General features: G+C 32.9%; 1 pseudogene; it reads left to right on the top strand.

Annotated features, from left to right (window-relative positions):
* Positions 1 to 1,702: 1,702 nt before the first annotated feature.
* On the top strand, positions 1,703 to 14,749 carry LOC149244294 (transcription factor bHLH79-like; annotated as a pseudogene).
* The last annotated feature ends 1,164 nt before the right edge of the window (positions 14,750 to 15,913 follow it).

The following is a 15,913-nucleotide window of genomic DNA, read 5'->3' as shown; positions in this document are numbered from 1 at the left end:
TTAAGCAAGAATGATGAACACTGAATATGGCAAAGAATACTGGGGCATCTTAGCTTCTCTCAGATAAGGAAAGCATGCAAATATCAGGCAGTTCGTGATCTTCGTAACATGAGAATGCCAGACAATACAATATGAAAATCATGTCAATTTGGTAAGCAAACCAGAACTAATTTCTTTGAGAAGGAAGGATCAGCTTGTAGGCCACTTGAACTTGTTCACATAGATATATGTGGTCCAACTAGGAAGAGATCACCTCGAGGAGAAGAGTATTTCATATTATTCATCGATGACTTTTCAAGGATGTGTTGGATAGGACTCATGAAGTATAAAGATGAAGCTTTCAAAAAGTTCAAGTCATTCAAAGCCTTGGTTGAAAATGAATCAGATTGCAAAATCAAATTCCTCAGATCTGATCGAGGAGGGGAATTTACCTCAGATGAATTTTTCGATTTTTGTGAAGAACATGGAATAAGAAGGGGATTTTTTGTTGCAAGGACTCCTCAGCAAAATGGAGTTGTGGAAAGGATGAACAGAACGGTTTAAAAAATGGCTTGTGCTATGCTTGATGAGTCTAGAACTCCCACAACCTTCTGGGGTGAAGCTGCATTTGCCGCTGTTACTATTCTCAATAAGACAAATGTACGGGTAAATAGCACTCGGACTCCTCATGAACTTTGGTATGGTAAGACTCCCACGGTAAAATACTTCAAAATTTTTGGAAGCAAATGCTACATTAGAAGGACTGATGAAAATCTTGGCAAGTTTGAACCTAAAGTAGATGAAGGCATTTTACTTGGCTACTCTCCCCACAGCAAAGCTTAGAAATGTTACAACAAAAGACTTGGTAAAATTGTTAAAAGCATTGATGTAGTGGTTGATGAAGAAGGAAACACTCCTAGGCAGGTAAAATATGAAGATTTTGAAGAAGACTATCCGTCAACATCAAATCAGATTCATGATGAAGAAGAAACCCATGAGGCACCAGAAGAACAGATAAGGATAGAAGAAAAGACTCCATCCAGATATGTTCAGAAGAATCATCCAGAATCTCAAATTTTGGGGCAGAAAGAGGCAGGTGTACAAACAAGAAGAACCATTTCAGAAGCTTCAAGCTATCTAGCATTACTCTCCTCCACTGAACCGCAGAACATAAGAGAGGCTTGCAAAGATGAATTCTGGGTCAAGGCCATGGAAGAAGAACTTGAGCAGATTGAAAAGAATAACACTTGGGAGTTGGTTCCTAGACCAAAAGATAAGAATGTCATAGGGACAAAGTGGATTTTTGAAAATAAGCTAAATGAAAATGGGGATGTGGTTAGAAACAAGGCAAGACTTGTTTGTAAAGGATATGTGCAACAAGAAGGAATATACTTTCAAGAAACTTTTGCTCTAGTTGCCAGACTTGAGGCCATAAGAATGTTCCTTTCTCTCTAGCTTTCAGAAGTTCAAAGTATTTCAGATGGACGTAAAATCTGCCTTTCTGAATGGAGACTTAAATGAAGAAGTATATATTGAACAACCGGATGGGTTTATTCTTGGAAATGATCCAAAACTTGTATGCAGGCTCAAAAGGGCACTCTATGGCCTTAAACAGGCACCAAGGGCGTGGTATTATCAGTTGGATACCCAGTGCGGATACCCACACTATGGATACCTGTAGGCTCGATACATCGCAGGTGCGGATACCTGCAGGCTCGATAACATGCACTCTATGGTTCAACACTACAGTGATAGAGCCTGCCGGATAACAGGCACTCTATGGTTCAACACAGAAGAGGTGCGGATACCCACAGCCCCGGCAGATCGCACGTGCAGATACCGCAGGTTCGATAGAGAGGAGGTGTGAATACCTGCAGGGTAAAGAAGGGAATATTGTGGACGTACGCGAGTTTCTATTGGTGAAGTTGCAGACTTTTTCCTTGAAATATATTTTAGCTGCTTTTATCTATTTCTGCAGTGTTCAGGGGTCTGACTTGGTGTCTCGTTACTGGTACTGTGTTCTGAGAAGTTATTGATTCAGTATTTGTACAAGGAAGTTGGTTGATTGCAGATCTATTTGATGTTTGATTGATATTCATGGATCCAGTTTGAAAATTTATGAAACGTGGTCCCTGGAAGGAAAAAGAAGTCCTCTGTAGGTCAGCATCTACGTACAAGTACCTCAGCTAGTGCAAGAGTTAAGGGGGTTAAAGCTCCCTTCCAGAAGAGTTTGGAGAACGAGAGAAGGTTGTAGCCTTCTACAGGTTGAAGCCTGCATGCTGGTATAAGACTGCACCAGTACAAAATCATTGTAAAAAGAAGTTTCTAATTGAAAGAAGATAGAGACATATTGCAGCAGGTGGTTTCCACCTTATATCTTGTGTTCCTTTGTGTCATTGTCTACTCTCCTTTTCTGTTCCTGCTTATTGTTATATGGTTCTGACACACAGATTAATGATCAATATCTGAACAATAAATTAAATTATAAGTTAGGAAGGTATACACAAGTTTCATTAGTCAGATCTACTAATCTTTATAAAAGTTGAAAAAGAATTTGATAATACTGATTCACCGCCGCGCCCCCCCCCCCCCCCCCCCAGTATTATTTTCAACACTACAGTGAAGACTATAACAATCATTCTTCCCTACTACATAAGATAAACTCAACTCAATAGGCATTTATTTTAATTATATTGTATGAATACATTTAACTTTTATATTTTAGCCTATCTTCTAAATATCTACTTATAGACACAAACTTGCCTGCAACTATTCTTAAATAGCTTTTACACTTTGTTATATTATTTTATCTCTAATAACTTAATTATTTTAAGTAAATAGTTATTTTATTATTTTTATCATTCCCAATCAAAATGAATAACATTACGAAAATAATATTATGGTTTGATCTTTCTTCTGTAAAATTTATTATTATTATTATTATTATTATTATTATTATAAAAAATAAAACATAATATATATCGAAAATTTTAATCTTAATTTGAACACTACTCATAGTTTTAACTTTAACTTCATGGTTATAGAAAACTCATAAAATAACTAAATAATATTTAAGCATTTTTAATTAAATATTAATAAAAAATTAAATTAAATTTATAAAAAATGATAGAATAATTAATTAATATTTTTGAATTTTTAAATTAAATATTATTAAAATAATTAAATTAAATATTTTTATATATAAAATATTTAAATATATATATATATATATATATATATATATATATATAATTTAAAATTTACAATAAATATAAATATAATTTTATCATAAAAAATAAAAATAAAAATAAAAAAATAATTCAATTTTTATTGATTATATCAAAACATCAATTAACTTTTAAATTTTAAATCATTAAAATAAAATTTCATTAATTTTAAATCATTAAAATAAAATTTCATTAATTTTAAATCATTAAAATAAAATTTCATTCATTTTTTCTTGATTACATCAATTGACATTTAAATTCTAAATCATTGAATATAGCGATGTGTATCACCTTGAATATTTGATAAAAATTTATCAAATATAGCTTCTACCTTTGTTCAGTTGCGTTCAATATAAAACAAATTTTCTGACTCTCAGTCTAAATTTGAAGGTGTATTAACGAGTTGAAATGATCAATGGGATCAATAGGAATATATACATCTGAATTAGATGGTATATAGATTTAGTATATCATTAAACATTTGTATCAGTTTTGTAATTTAAAGTTGGATTTAAATTAATCAGTGTAGATTTATTTAAAATATGATTATTTTTTGTTTATTTGTTGAGTGATGTATGTCACTTTAAGAAGCTGGATTGCTTGATCTTTGTAAAGTAATATAGAAGGGCAGATGCAGTAAAGCTTACATAATTGCTAGTATATTCCTGTGTAGTTTTTATTGTAAATTTTCAAATTTAATTGTTGTATAATTGTTTTGAATGATATTTTTTTTGTAAGATTGGTAGGACTTTCAGATTTTTTTACAAGGGAAGGGTATTACAAAATTTGAATCCAAGATTTCTGGTTCGGTGAGACTTTATTTCCACATCCACTGTCACATGAGCTACTCCGCTACTCCAAATAGACGGATGTTTCCAATAATTTTAATTACAATAATTGAATAAATTTTTTTCCATCCAACATTAAGACCCATTAAAAAACCAATAATAATGATTATCCATCAAACCTCAAATATAATTTTTTAAGATGTATCCAAAGACCAATATTAAGATGTTTCCAAAGACCAAATAGTAATGGTGGATTGTGAGTACAGCCCATGGGGAGGTATTCAAGTTTCATTGAATCAGTGTGACTATAAATAACAAGTTTCACTTGACCTTGATGGGATTATGTTTCACTATTTCTTTCTGAGTCGAGAAAAGGTTTACCTGGAAGTGTTGTAAGCCTGCTCTCTGGATAATATTCAATGAATGACAGTGATGGCCACGGTCAGAAAGAGTTGCGTGTTGGTATGTTGCAATTTATGAGTTTCCAATCTTCATTTAGTAATGGCTGATTTTGGTTTTGGGCAGTGCTTCGAGGTTTCATTGACTTCTTTTATAATACATAGATAGACAGGTTGGTTGTTATTTTTTAAAATATTCACTATGATATGATATTGTGTTTTAAGAGTGAATAGGTTATTTTAGGGATTTTTATAATTAGTTAAGCCAATATTATTTTGGTATAATTTTTGGGATTTGAAATATATTCCGTTTCTATGATAGATATATTACTTAGTTATAAATATGTAATATGATTCAGTTATGTAAGTTTGGGCCATTAAAATTGTTTTTATTTTTATTAAATAATTTTTTATTTTGATGCTTTAACATATTTATTTTTAATAAAATAAACTCTTAACTCATTATAAATAGTTGTAGATTTAATTCTAAGATTAAAACTTGTTTCAACTTAAACCATAGCCTTTGCGATGGAAGCTACTTCCAATGTATTCATATACTTTTTAATCACATATAAATTTTAATCTTATAAGTAAAATCAAACTTTACCTTATTATAGTTTAACATCATATTTAAAATAAAATATACATACCATTATATACAGTTTTAAATTTGTATTCTATCTTAATCTTTTATTTTGTTATTCAATTGACTTTTTAATATAAATCTGAATATGAATTATACTAAAATCTTATAAATGTCAAACAAAGTCTTCATACTTATATGTGCCATAAAAATAATGTGGTAAATAATGTCTAATAGAATAGCTAAATTCACTATGGGGAGGTAGGAGCTAGAGGGGTTATATTTAGCTCCGATGGAAAAATAGTGTTTCAGTTTGCTTGGGGCCTTGGCACTGCGACCAATAATCGGGCTGAGTTCCCCGCCTTCTACAAAGGCTTGGAATTAGCTCTTGCAAAGAAAATTTATAGTCTGATAATTTTGGTGATTCCATGTTCGTCATTTGACAAGTCCATACGGCAAAAAGAGCCCAATGATTAGAACCCCCTCCCACTCTTCAAAGGATCTCTCCAATCCTTTCTCAATTTGAGCGATTTGAATTTTTCCATGTTCGAGAACCTTAACCCTATGGTGGATGAGTTAACAAAAAAAGGATCCTCCTTTGGACAACAAATCAAGGTATAATCAACTATGCACCAATTCCTTGATTATGCTTAGAATTTCAAGGTGGTTGAATGATATTCAAAAGTATGTCATCGTGAGAAATTTAATTCAACTCAGATCAAGGAATTCTCCCCTACTCTCAACACGATTTAAGAGATGGAAGTGTGATGTGGTCCAACAATACATCATTTTCCAGCCACAAATTTTGAAAATTTCTCACTAGTGGCAAACTTTGTGTAAGTATCTAGTATCTATAATTCTTTTATGCACTGGGTGGTACTTATATTTATTTTGGCAGTGGATGGAGTTCGTAGAGTTTACTGTAGAAATGATGAGCTACTCCTTATGCAATGGGTTGGATTTAATATGCCAACACTCTACATCTCCCATCATTAGCCTTCCCAAAGTTCTTCTAAGGATTTTAGGTTTGGATTTGGATCTTATATTTTAGCCCAAGTCATGGCAGATTTTTAATGTTGATTACTTAATAGCTTTTTGGGCTCCCTTGGGTATTTATGGGTCAATTTTCTTAATCAATTCCAGATATTGGCTCATCTTTGTTGGTGTGATAATTGTTTACATTCAACGACTTCTTTTGGACATGGAGGAACCCCTGTTTTTCCCAAACAAGGAAAATGATGGTTTATTGCTTGACAGGATACTGAAGTCATCCAAAACCTTGTTGGAAGCTAGGCAGAGGTAGGATGAGATGGCGAAAAATTTTCATCAGTATTTCTAGCTTCATTAGAAGCTAAGTTGCCCCTCCATCTAAGTAATATGGAACAATCCATTAATGGTTTGCGTGAGGATCTTTTCACTCTTAATGCGCGAGTTTTAGCTTTGGAAAATATCATCTCTGGTAATGCTTAGCTCGACACAGGTAGAATTGGCTCCAACTTTATCCTAAAGAAAAAGGAGACTCGTCATCTGCGGGGTCTCACCGCCCTCACAATGGCCATAGTTGAAGGATGGGATTTAAGTTGGCTTGCTAGTCTCCAAAATGTTTCAAGCTATCTTGTAAATATTGTTTTATTCTCGAGTATTTTTGTCATTCTCTCAGTATAAGCTTCTTTTGTATAATTGTGAATTGCAGCTCTAGATTTGGTATATTGTTCGCATGGGAAAATGTACATCTCTATGGTCAAATATTAGAATTTTATTGTAAGGGTTCTAACTCATATTCTAGTCATTTTTAATGCAAAACCCTTACCTGTTTCTTACCAAAAAAATAAAAATAAATAAAGCTATGAACACCAACAAAAGTTATTACAAGTTTTTGTTTGGATTACATCCAAACACACTATATTATGGGATGTTTTTTTGGGTGTTTTTCATTTGTATCATGGTTTTTGAGTTTTTTTTCAAGATTTAGAGGATTTCATGAATTTAAAAATATCGAATATTAAGTATTTTTTATATAGAGGATGCAGTTGTCACTTATTCTAAATTATATAATTTTTATAAGTTTCTAAATGGAGATTAACGAGAGATGAAATGAAAAATTAAAAGGTCTCTAAATGTTAATTTAGGAGAGGTGAAACAAAAAATCAAAGGGATTTCATATCTAACTAATGTTGTTATATGAGTAATTATTGCTTCCACATTCTATTTATGTAATACGCAATTCAATGTCACTTGGTTGGTAAGGATGTTTTACTACAAACAATGAATGGGATGGGTCCATGTCATTCAAATAGTTTTGACATGTGTAGAATCCTTTATGTGTCAAGCAAGGTGTTAGAGTTGGATTTTAACAGCCAAATTTATTAAGTGATCTTAAAATGATACATTATCTTAGCAGCAAGAGTGTCTCAACATTTATAGCCTTTGTATTTATTACCTATCATTGTCTCAAGAAGAAGTCACTTCTAAACTTGCTACAAAAGTCAAGAACAATGTTAATTGACCATCTTAATTAATGAAAATTCAAAATATTTTGTGCCAATGAATTTGTAGCATGGTGGTAGTGTTTTCTAGTAATGGTCATAGAATTTGTTTGAATTAATATATCACTTGAAGTTTGTAGTTGTACCATGTTTTGTTCACTTGCACAATGTTATTTTAAGAGTTTCAAGAGCTTATCATGTTTGAAGTAAAAAATCTCCTTGAGCCCATTGTTATTGTTTATCTTTCAACAAGCACACCACTACGTCTTTGAGGCATGCTCTATCTTCAAGAACTATATCTCTATTTCTGTGTATCTTTATACTTATACATATGCTGAGATATATATTGAATTTATAAATTTCTAATATGAAAAGAGGAAAAAGTAGAAAATTATAAAAAATTATTACACATATCAAAAAAAATATTATAATCAATAAGACTATCAATTTAATAGTTTCCAATCCCAATTGCAAAGTCTAAATACCTTTGATCCATGACTTTGACTTAGATATTGTAGATTTGGATAATAAGTCCTTAATTCAGATTGCTCTATGATACCTTTTCCTTAGGTGAAGCTTATTAATTATTTTAATTAATAAGTTCATGGGGCTATAATAATAGGTGTAAGGTTAAAACACTCCATGGAAACTTTGTAAGTATTCCCACTACTTAATCCTCTAAAAAATAAAAATAAAAAACTTAAACTAATTAAATTTTTTATGTTTGTTTATTATATATATCTATATATATATATATATATATGAAGTGATGATGAATGGGTATACTGTTAAGACACTCTTTGTGAAAACCACTTCAAATGCTACTTTCGATTAACTAATAACAATAATTTATAACTTTTATTACATAAAATTGAACAAAAACAAAGTTAAACAATACAAACTATTTGCATGAACATCTAAAAAATGCTTATTTAAATTGAATGTTTAGAATGATTAACACTATATCAAATTTTTCACTAAATTTTTTATTCATCCATTTGAAATTTAAAAGATTTAATTAATTGTTCATCTTTATCCAGTTCTACTCATAATGTCTTAATGCCTCTCAAACTAAGATATAAATATATAAACTTAAAATTCTCCTTATCATCTCTATATAACCTACGGTCATGTATGTCACTCGCATAATAACTCTTGCATGTAAATATTTAAAAATAATGTGATTTTTCATAATATTATCTAAATGACTAAATATATACATATGCATTTAATTCGTTCCGTTAACGAACCATGTTTATTAAATATTCACTACCTAGGTGCATATATAATTTATTAAACAACATACTTATAAAATGTTTAATCACTAAAAATGCATAATGTCCTTCACGTTCGCTTCCCCACTCTCACATCGTAAGCCAATTGCAAGGATTCACCAATGTTAGTGCCCCCCATTAAATGAACAATATGAGTACCATCATCGTCCTTCATGTTGGATTCCACAATCTCACATTGTAAGCCAATTGCAAGGTTTCACCAATGTTAGTGCCCCCCCATTAAACGAACAGTATGAGTACCATCATCGTCCTTCATGTTGGCTTCCGTAATCTGACATCATAAGCCATGCTGACTCAGTCCTCTTGTGGCTATTCCTTCACCTTCGCTTCCCTACTTTGACATCCATCTACAGATTTCACAAGTCTAGTACTGTGTCGACTATCCATGGACACTGAACTTCTGGTTTTTTCCCCTTTATGATGATTATGCTTGTGTTAATGATTCACGCTATTACTTTTCTACATAGGTATCAGGATTGAGACCTGACAACATCCTTATTTACCTCTTATTCTTGTTTGTTCCTTATGCAAAGGCTTAAATTATGATGACAAGTAACTAATAGAAAATATATTATTTACCTAAGTATCAAATATTTTAAAAGATTTTAATTTTGAATGATTTTTTTGCAAAGCTTAAGAATAAAAAATCACAATTCTTATTTAAAAGTCATTCACTAATATAGCAACAATATCTAAAAATAATAACATAAAATATATGAGATAGTTATCCATACTAAAATATTTATTTTTGCAATGTTAAATATTATAAACTAAATATTTTATTTTTTATATTTAAATTTAAATAATTTAAATAAAAAAATTACCATTCAATAAATATAATTTTGAAATATTTAATAAATTAAAAATTAAAATAATCCTAAAATCCATATTATTAAAAAAAATTATTAAAAAATAAAAGTTGATTCTACAATTAGAGTAGAAATAAAGAAGTCATTCATAAAATAAAAAATAGAAGTTGATTCTACAATTAGAGTAGAAATAAAGAAGTTATTCATAAAATAAATCATAGATGATAAAAGGGAAAAAATCACTACGTATGATATACCGCTCCTACCAAAAGTTTCACTATGATATAGTAATCTTTACAAGAATGCTTTAACAATATTTGAACACCTCAATTAAATTCCAACGAAATATGGAAGAGATTTATATATTTACCACATTATATTATTCTAATTATACTCATTTTGATTTTTATAAATTTTTTCGTATTAATTACATTGGTTGACATTTCAAACCATCTAACACGGTTTATTTAAAATAACTATATATATATATATATATATATGATTTTTTATTTTACTTATTTTTTAATATCAATATTTTGTAAAAATAATTCAATATTTATCCGTATAAACAAACTAATATAAATATATCTAATAATTTTTTAATTAAAAATTAAATTGAGAAGGATGTCATAATTTCTCAATTAAAAATCGAATTTCAAAAATAATTAGGCCGATAGGCCTTCCTATGCATCAACAATCGTCAACACTTCTACCCTGCTCCATTGGATAAGGTGAGACACTTTCAACCATTGATTTGAAGTGTGACTGTTTTTTCCAAATATTAGTTGAGTTGCTTTCTTTTCACTTCCGTGGCATGGCAAGATATTTTTACTGCTTTTTTTTATTTTTGATGTCACTCTTGAATATTTTTACTGCTTTTCCCCTTTCTTTTATGTCACTCTTGGCCTCCGAGTTAATAATTTCTTTAGTTTGCGAGTTGTTGTTGCTATTCTTCTTCCTTGGCGTCTCTGAATTACCAGAATTACCAAACATCGTCCACTAGTTGGCATTCTAGCATTGCAAGCTGTGCTCTGGACATGAATCGCCATCCATCTCTGCCACCAGTAGCAGAGGGCTCATTAAGGTCACCAAACTCCTCTTACAGCTTTGATGATCTCTTGCCATTTTCAGTCCATGGACTAGACAGTATCAGCAGAGGAATCCATCTGCGAGATGTGAAGTTGGTATCTAAGCATTCTCAGCGTAACTTCTTCAGTTCAGCCAGGGTGCAACACCCTCAAATTGAAAAAAAATGCAATTCCTCCGGTGAAGAGTCCTCGAGTTCTGACCAGAGTACATGCGAAAGGAAAAGGAGAATCCAACCAACTGATAAAGCAAGGTCTGAAGCATTGATAATTGCTTCTCCTGGTGAAAAGAATACTGAGGTGTGTTCTATTTTTCCTTTAAGGCTCATGTCTAGGACTTGGAATTTATCAGCTTCTTTATATGTTTTTTCCCCTCCGAGAAGACCCAAGAAATTCGTCTTTTGAATTGTCTCGTTTGACCTGCCTCTGTTGTAGAATATAACTTCTGATTTTGATTTTGAGATTGCCTACCATGGCTTGGGAGGTCCTTCCGAGCTGCTTATGAAATTTTCAATTATCATTGTCTGTCAATTTACTGTTCTGCTCAAAGTAGTTCCAATGACTCTGGCACTCTCTGAACCAAGTTCCTGAAAAGGATCCAAGAAAGTAGAGAGCAGGGGAGTGGTGGTGTTGGTTGCATGGTAAAGCCAATTAGATAGCTTCTGCTGACAGGAGGAGGGTGCGAGGTGGAGATTAAATCTAATTAGCATGCCTCTGCATGCATTGGTATCTGATGTCATGTTCTCATCTTGAACCCAATTTTTTTTGGCTTTTTAGTTAGAAGTTTGTAATAATTAATAATAATAATCTGTTTCTAAAATCACGGCTAAACCACATACCAAATTGGTTTACAAGACCTTTTGTTTGTAAGATGAAATACAGAGAATTCGCCGAATGCTAAAGCCAATTAGCCTTTCCCTGCGAATCCTAGTATTTGATGACATTTTATTTATCTTGAGCCCAATTTCATTTAGCTTCCCTAATTCTATATCTGTAACCCTAAATATTATATTCAAGTGGGACTAATCACTCTGTTTTTGCACCTGCGCGTATAAGTACATTCGTAAATAACATAACAGTAAAGGTGATAATTTCTGTCAAAGTAACCCAACTTCCTTATTAACTCATTTTTTTCGAGTCAAATTAAGTGAAATGGGTTTGTATGACATGCAGTTTTGTAGGTATTTTAGCCTGCTTTCATGGCAGAACACTCTTAACAGATCTGTTGTTTTCCTCCTACAGAATGTATCCAAAAGAAAACGTCCCAAAAGTGCAGATGCTAAAAAGGAAAAGGATGATTCAAAGTCTGATGCAGAACAAGGAATCCACAGTGGGAAGCCTGAAGTTAATTCAAAACAATCTGCACAAAGTGCCAAGCCTTGAGAGCCACCCAAAGACTACATCCATGTGAGAGCAAGGAGAGGCCAAGCTACTGATAGCCATAGTCTTGCAGAGAGGGTAAATTCCCTTCATATTTCATCATGAGGAAGAATTGTATTTATATTTTTTCAAAACATAGATACAATTCAAGTCCTTGAGCACAGAATTAGCTGAGTCCAAGGTTGAATGGCTGTTTCAAAACTCAACTCCTAACTATAGTTAAAGGGATCGAAATCCTTTCAAATATCATACAAGGATAGATGATTACAAAATGGTAAAACAACATTGTTCTAATTTTACTGCTTAAGAGTCATGTTCTTACAGAGAAAGGCAAAAGAACATTAGTTATAGGTTGATGCAAAAAAGATTAAGCATGTCAGTTTTTGGGGGATGAGTATGCCTCTGTAAACTTTGTCAGAGTCACACAATATGTTTATGAAAACCTGAAAATTAGAGGGGCTATAAGTTTGTCCTCTGAATGACCGTTGCGAAGAGAAAAGATCAGCGAACTATGAAGCTTTTACAAGATCTTGTTCCTGGATGTAATAAGGTAGTGTAGACTCTAAGCCAGAGCTTCTTTTATCTTTCAGGTCATGTCTTCTGCTTGGCAGAATTCCATTGGTTTTTTGTTTGACATGTTGAACTAAAGAACGGGCTATTTTGTATGTAGATAACTGGTAAAGCAGTGATGCTTTTGAGATAATTAACAATGTACAATCACTTCAGCGCCAAGTTGAGGTAAGATCTTTAAACATTCCACAAAAGATTAATCTTATAGATTATTTGCTGTATTATGATCATAACTCAGTTGCAATCATTTCCCACAGTTTCTATCTATGAAGCTTGAAGCTGTTAATCCCAGATTGGACTTTAACATGGAAGGATTTCTCACCAAAGATGTAAGTTCAATTAACATGTTGTTATAAACCTGTTGTACAATTTGGATCTCTATATTTTTCATTAAGAGAATAACTGGGATAGATCTTGATCTGTGAGCTTTTGTTGGTTGTTTTTCTAGATGCTTCAACCATCAGATATGGCATTTACTTCTGATACTGCTATGGTATATCCACAATTTCACGAGCCTGAATGGACAGCAATGCAAGCTGGTGTGTCCTATGAAATGGAGGAGCAGTGTATGGGAAATTTCGGAGAAATGCCATGACGCATAAAGTACCTGGCCCTCTTATGCAAAAACTCTGATCAGATTGCCATTGGGGAAATCTTAGGCAGATCCTATTTCCGGAATTGGGTTGTCCAATTTTGTTCTGCCGCAAGACAACGTTGTAGCTTTTGAAGTCAACATTCTTCTTTATGTGTGCGAGCATGAAGCCTTCCAGGCAAAAGGCGGCCAAAGAAGGCCATAAAAAGGGTCACTATCATCTTCTTAACTGGTCATCGTCTTTATTTTCTTGATTTTTCAGCAAAAGAAAACGTCCCAAAAGTGCAGATGCTAAAAAGGAAAAGGATGATTCAAAGTCTGATGCAGAACAAGGAATCCACAGTGGGAAGCCTGAAGTGAATTCAAAACAATCTGCACAAAGTGCCAAGCCTTCAGAGCCACCCAAAGACTACATCCATGTGAGAACAAGGAGAGGCCAAGCTACTGATAGCCATAGTCTTGCAGAGAGGGTAAATTCCCTTCATATTTCATCATGAGGAAGAATTGTATTTATATTTTTTCAAAACATAGATACAATTCAAGTCCTTGAGCACAGAATTAGCTGAGTCCAGGGTTGAATGGCTGCTTCAAAACTCAGCTCCTAACTATAGTTAAAGGGATCGAAATCCTTTCAAATATCAAACAAGGATAGATGATTACAAAATGGTAAAACAAAATTGTTCTAATTTTACTGCTTAAGAGTCATGTTCTTACAGAGAAAGGGAAAAGAACATTAGTTATTGGCTGATGCAAAAAACATTAAGCATGTCAGTTTTTGGGGGATGAGTATGCCTCTGTAAACTTTATCAGAGTCACACAATATGTTGATGAAAACCTGAAAATTAGAGGGGCTATAAGTTTGTCCTCTGAATGATAGGCGCGAAGAGAAAAGATCAGCAAACTATGAAGCTTTTGCAAGATCTTGTTCCTGGATGTAATAAGGTAGTGTAGACTCTAAGCCGGAGCTTTTTTTTATCTTTCAGGTCATGTCTTCTGCTTGGCAGAATTCCATTGGTTTTGTGTTTGACATGTTGAACTAAAGAACGAGCTATTTGTATGTAGATAACTGGTAAAGCAGTGATGCTTTTGAGATAATTAACAATGTAAAATCACTTCAGCGCCAAGTTGAGGTAAGATCTTTAAACGTTCCACAAAAGATTAATCTTATAGATTATTTGTTGTATTATGATCATAACTCAGTTGCAATCATTTCCCACAGTTTCTATCTATGAAGCTTGAAGCTGTTAATCCCAGATTGGACTTTAACATGGAAGGATTTCTCACCAAAGATGTAAGTTCAATTAACATGTTGTTATAAACCTGTTGTACAATTTGGATCTCTATACTTGTCATTAAGAGAATAACTGGGATAGAGCTTGATCTGTGAGCTTTTGTTGGTTGTTTTTCTAGATGCTTCAACCATCAGATATGGCATTTACTTCTGATACTGCTGTGGTATATCCACAATTTCACCAGCCTGAATGGACAACAATGCAAGCTGGTGTGTCCTGTGAAATGGAGGAGCAGTGTATTGGAAATTCCAGAGAAATGCCATGACGCATAAAGTACCTGGCCCTCTTATGCAAAAACTCTAATCAAATTGCCATTGGGGAAATCTTAGGCAGATCCTATTTCCGGAACTGGGTTGTCCAACTTTGTTCTGCCGCAGGGCAACGTTGTAGCTTTTGAAGTCAACATTCTTCTTTATGTGTGCGAGCATGAAGCCTTCCAGGCGAAAGGCGGCCAAAGAAGGCCAAAAAAAGGGTCACTATCATCTCCTTAACTGGTCATCGTCTTTATTTTCTTGATTTTTCAGATGGCAATGATTGGTTTGCGCAGTCAACAAGGTGGAACACTGGCGTTTATATTTGCTACTTCTTTGCTTTTGAATGGGGATAATGCTTTGGCATTGTAGGGCTGGGTTTTGTTTTTTGTGGTTCTGTTATGGCTCATGAATGGATGTGTTTATGGATTGAAATTTTAAAAAAATATGGGTTCACTGTAGCATATGAGTGGGATGCATCCAAGCATTGAAATTTCAGAAGTTGGGTTTATTGTGCATATGAAATGGCATGTGTTCATGCTTTTGAAATTTTACTCAGAGAAAAGAAAAGATGGATTTGGTATTGCATATGAATGAGATATATTCTTTGTATATGCTTGGCCATCTATAGAGGTTTCTTCATTTTGGGTAATCAACTTAACTTCTTGATTTTGGGTAATTAACTTACTCTAAAATGAAATAAGACATTCAATGTGTTCCTTGTAACATAGATATAAACAAAACATCTAAAGAAAAGTAATTGCACAATGATCCAGTCCAAGAAGACAAGGTTTTCCACAAATCAATTAACTCTTCTAGAAAAATTCAACAATTCCAATTTAATAATCCTATCGGCCTCTCTTTGTACCTTTTGGGACAATTGCTAGTTTTATGTAATATTTAAACCTATTTAGTTTCAGAATCTTTGTTGCAATACTAACTTTCCTAGCCTTTTACGTTGTCAAAACTACAGTGAGCTCGGGAAGCTTCTCTCCAAGCTTTTTGAGCATAGGAATAAAATCTTAAATCAAACTAAATAATTCATTTCTTTAAGTCCGATAAACCAAAAGAAGAGAATAACAAGACAAGGAAATCCCAAAACAATATTAACCGCAATTAGTCAAGACATATTCCATACACGTGAATCATATCCTTTGATGACTGCCATCAACTCAGAG

This window comes from Pinus tabuliformis, chromosome 8 (assembly GCF_031772625.1).
Source record: "Pinus tabuliformis cultivar Carrire ecotype Pingquan chromosome 8, CPIR1, whole genome shotgun sequence".
Classification (NCBI taxonomy): domain Eukaryota; kingdom Viridiplantae; phylum Streptophyta; class Pinopsida; order Pinales; family Pinaceae; genus Pinus; species Pinus tabuliformis.
Note: the sequence above shows the minus strand (reverse complement) of the source record. Positions and strands in the feature narration are given on the sequence as shown.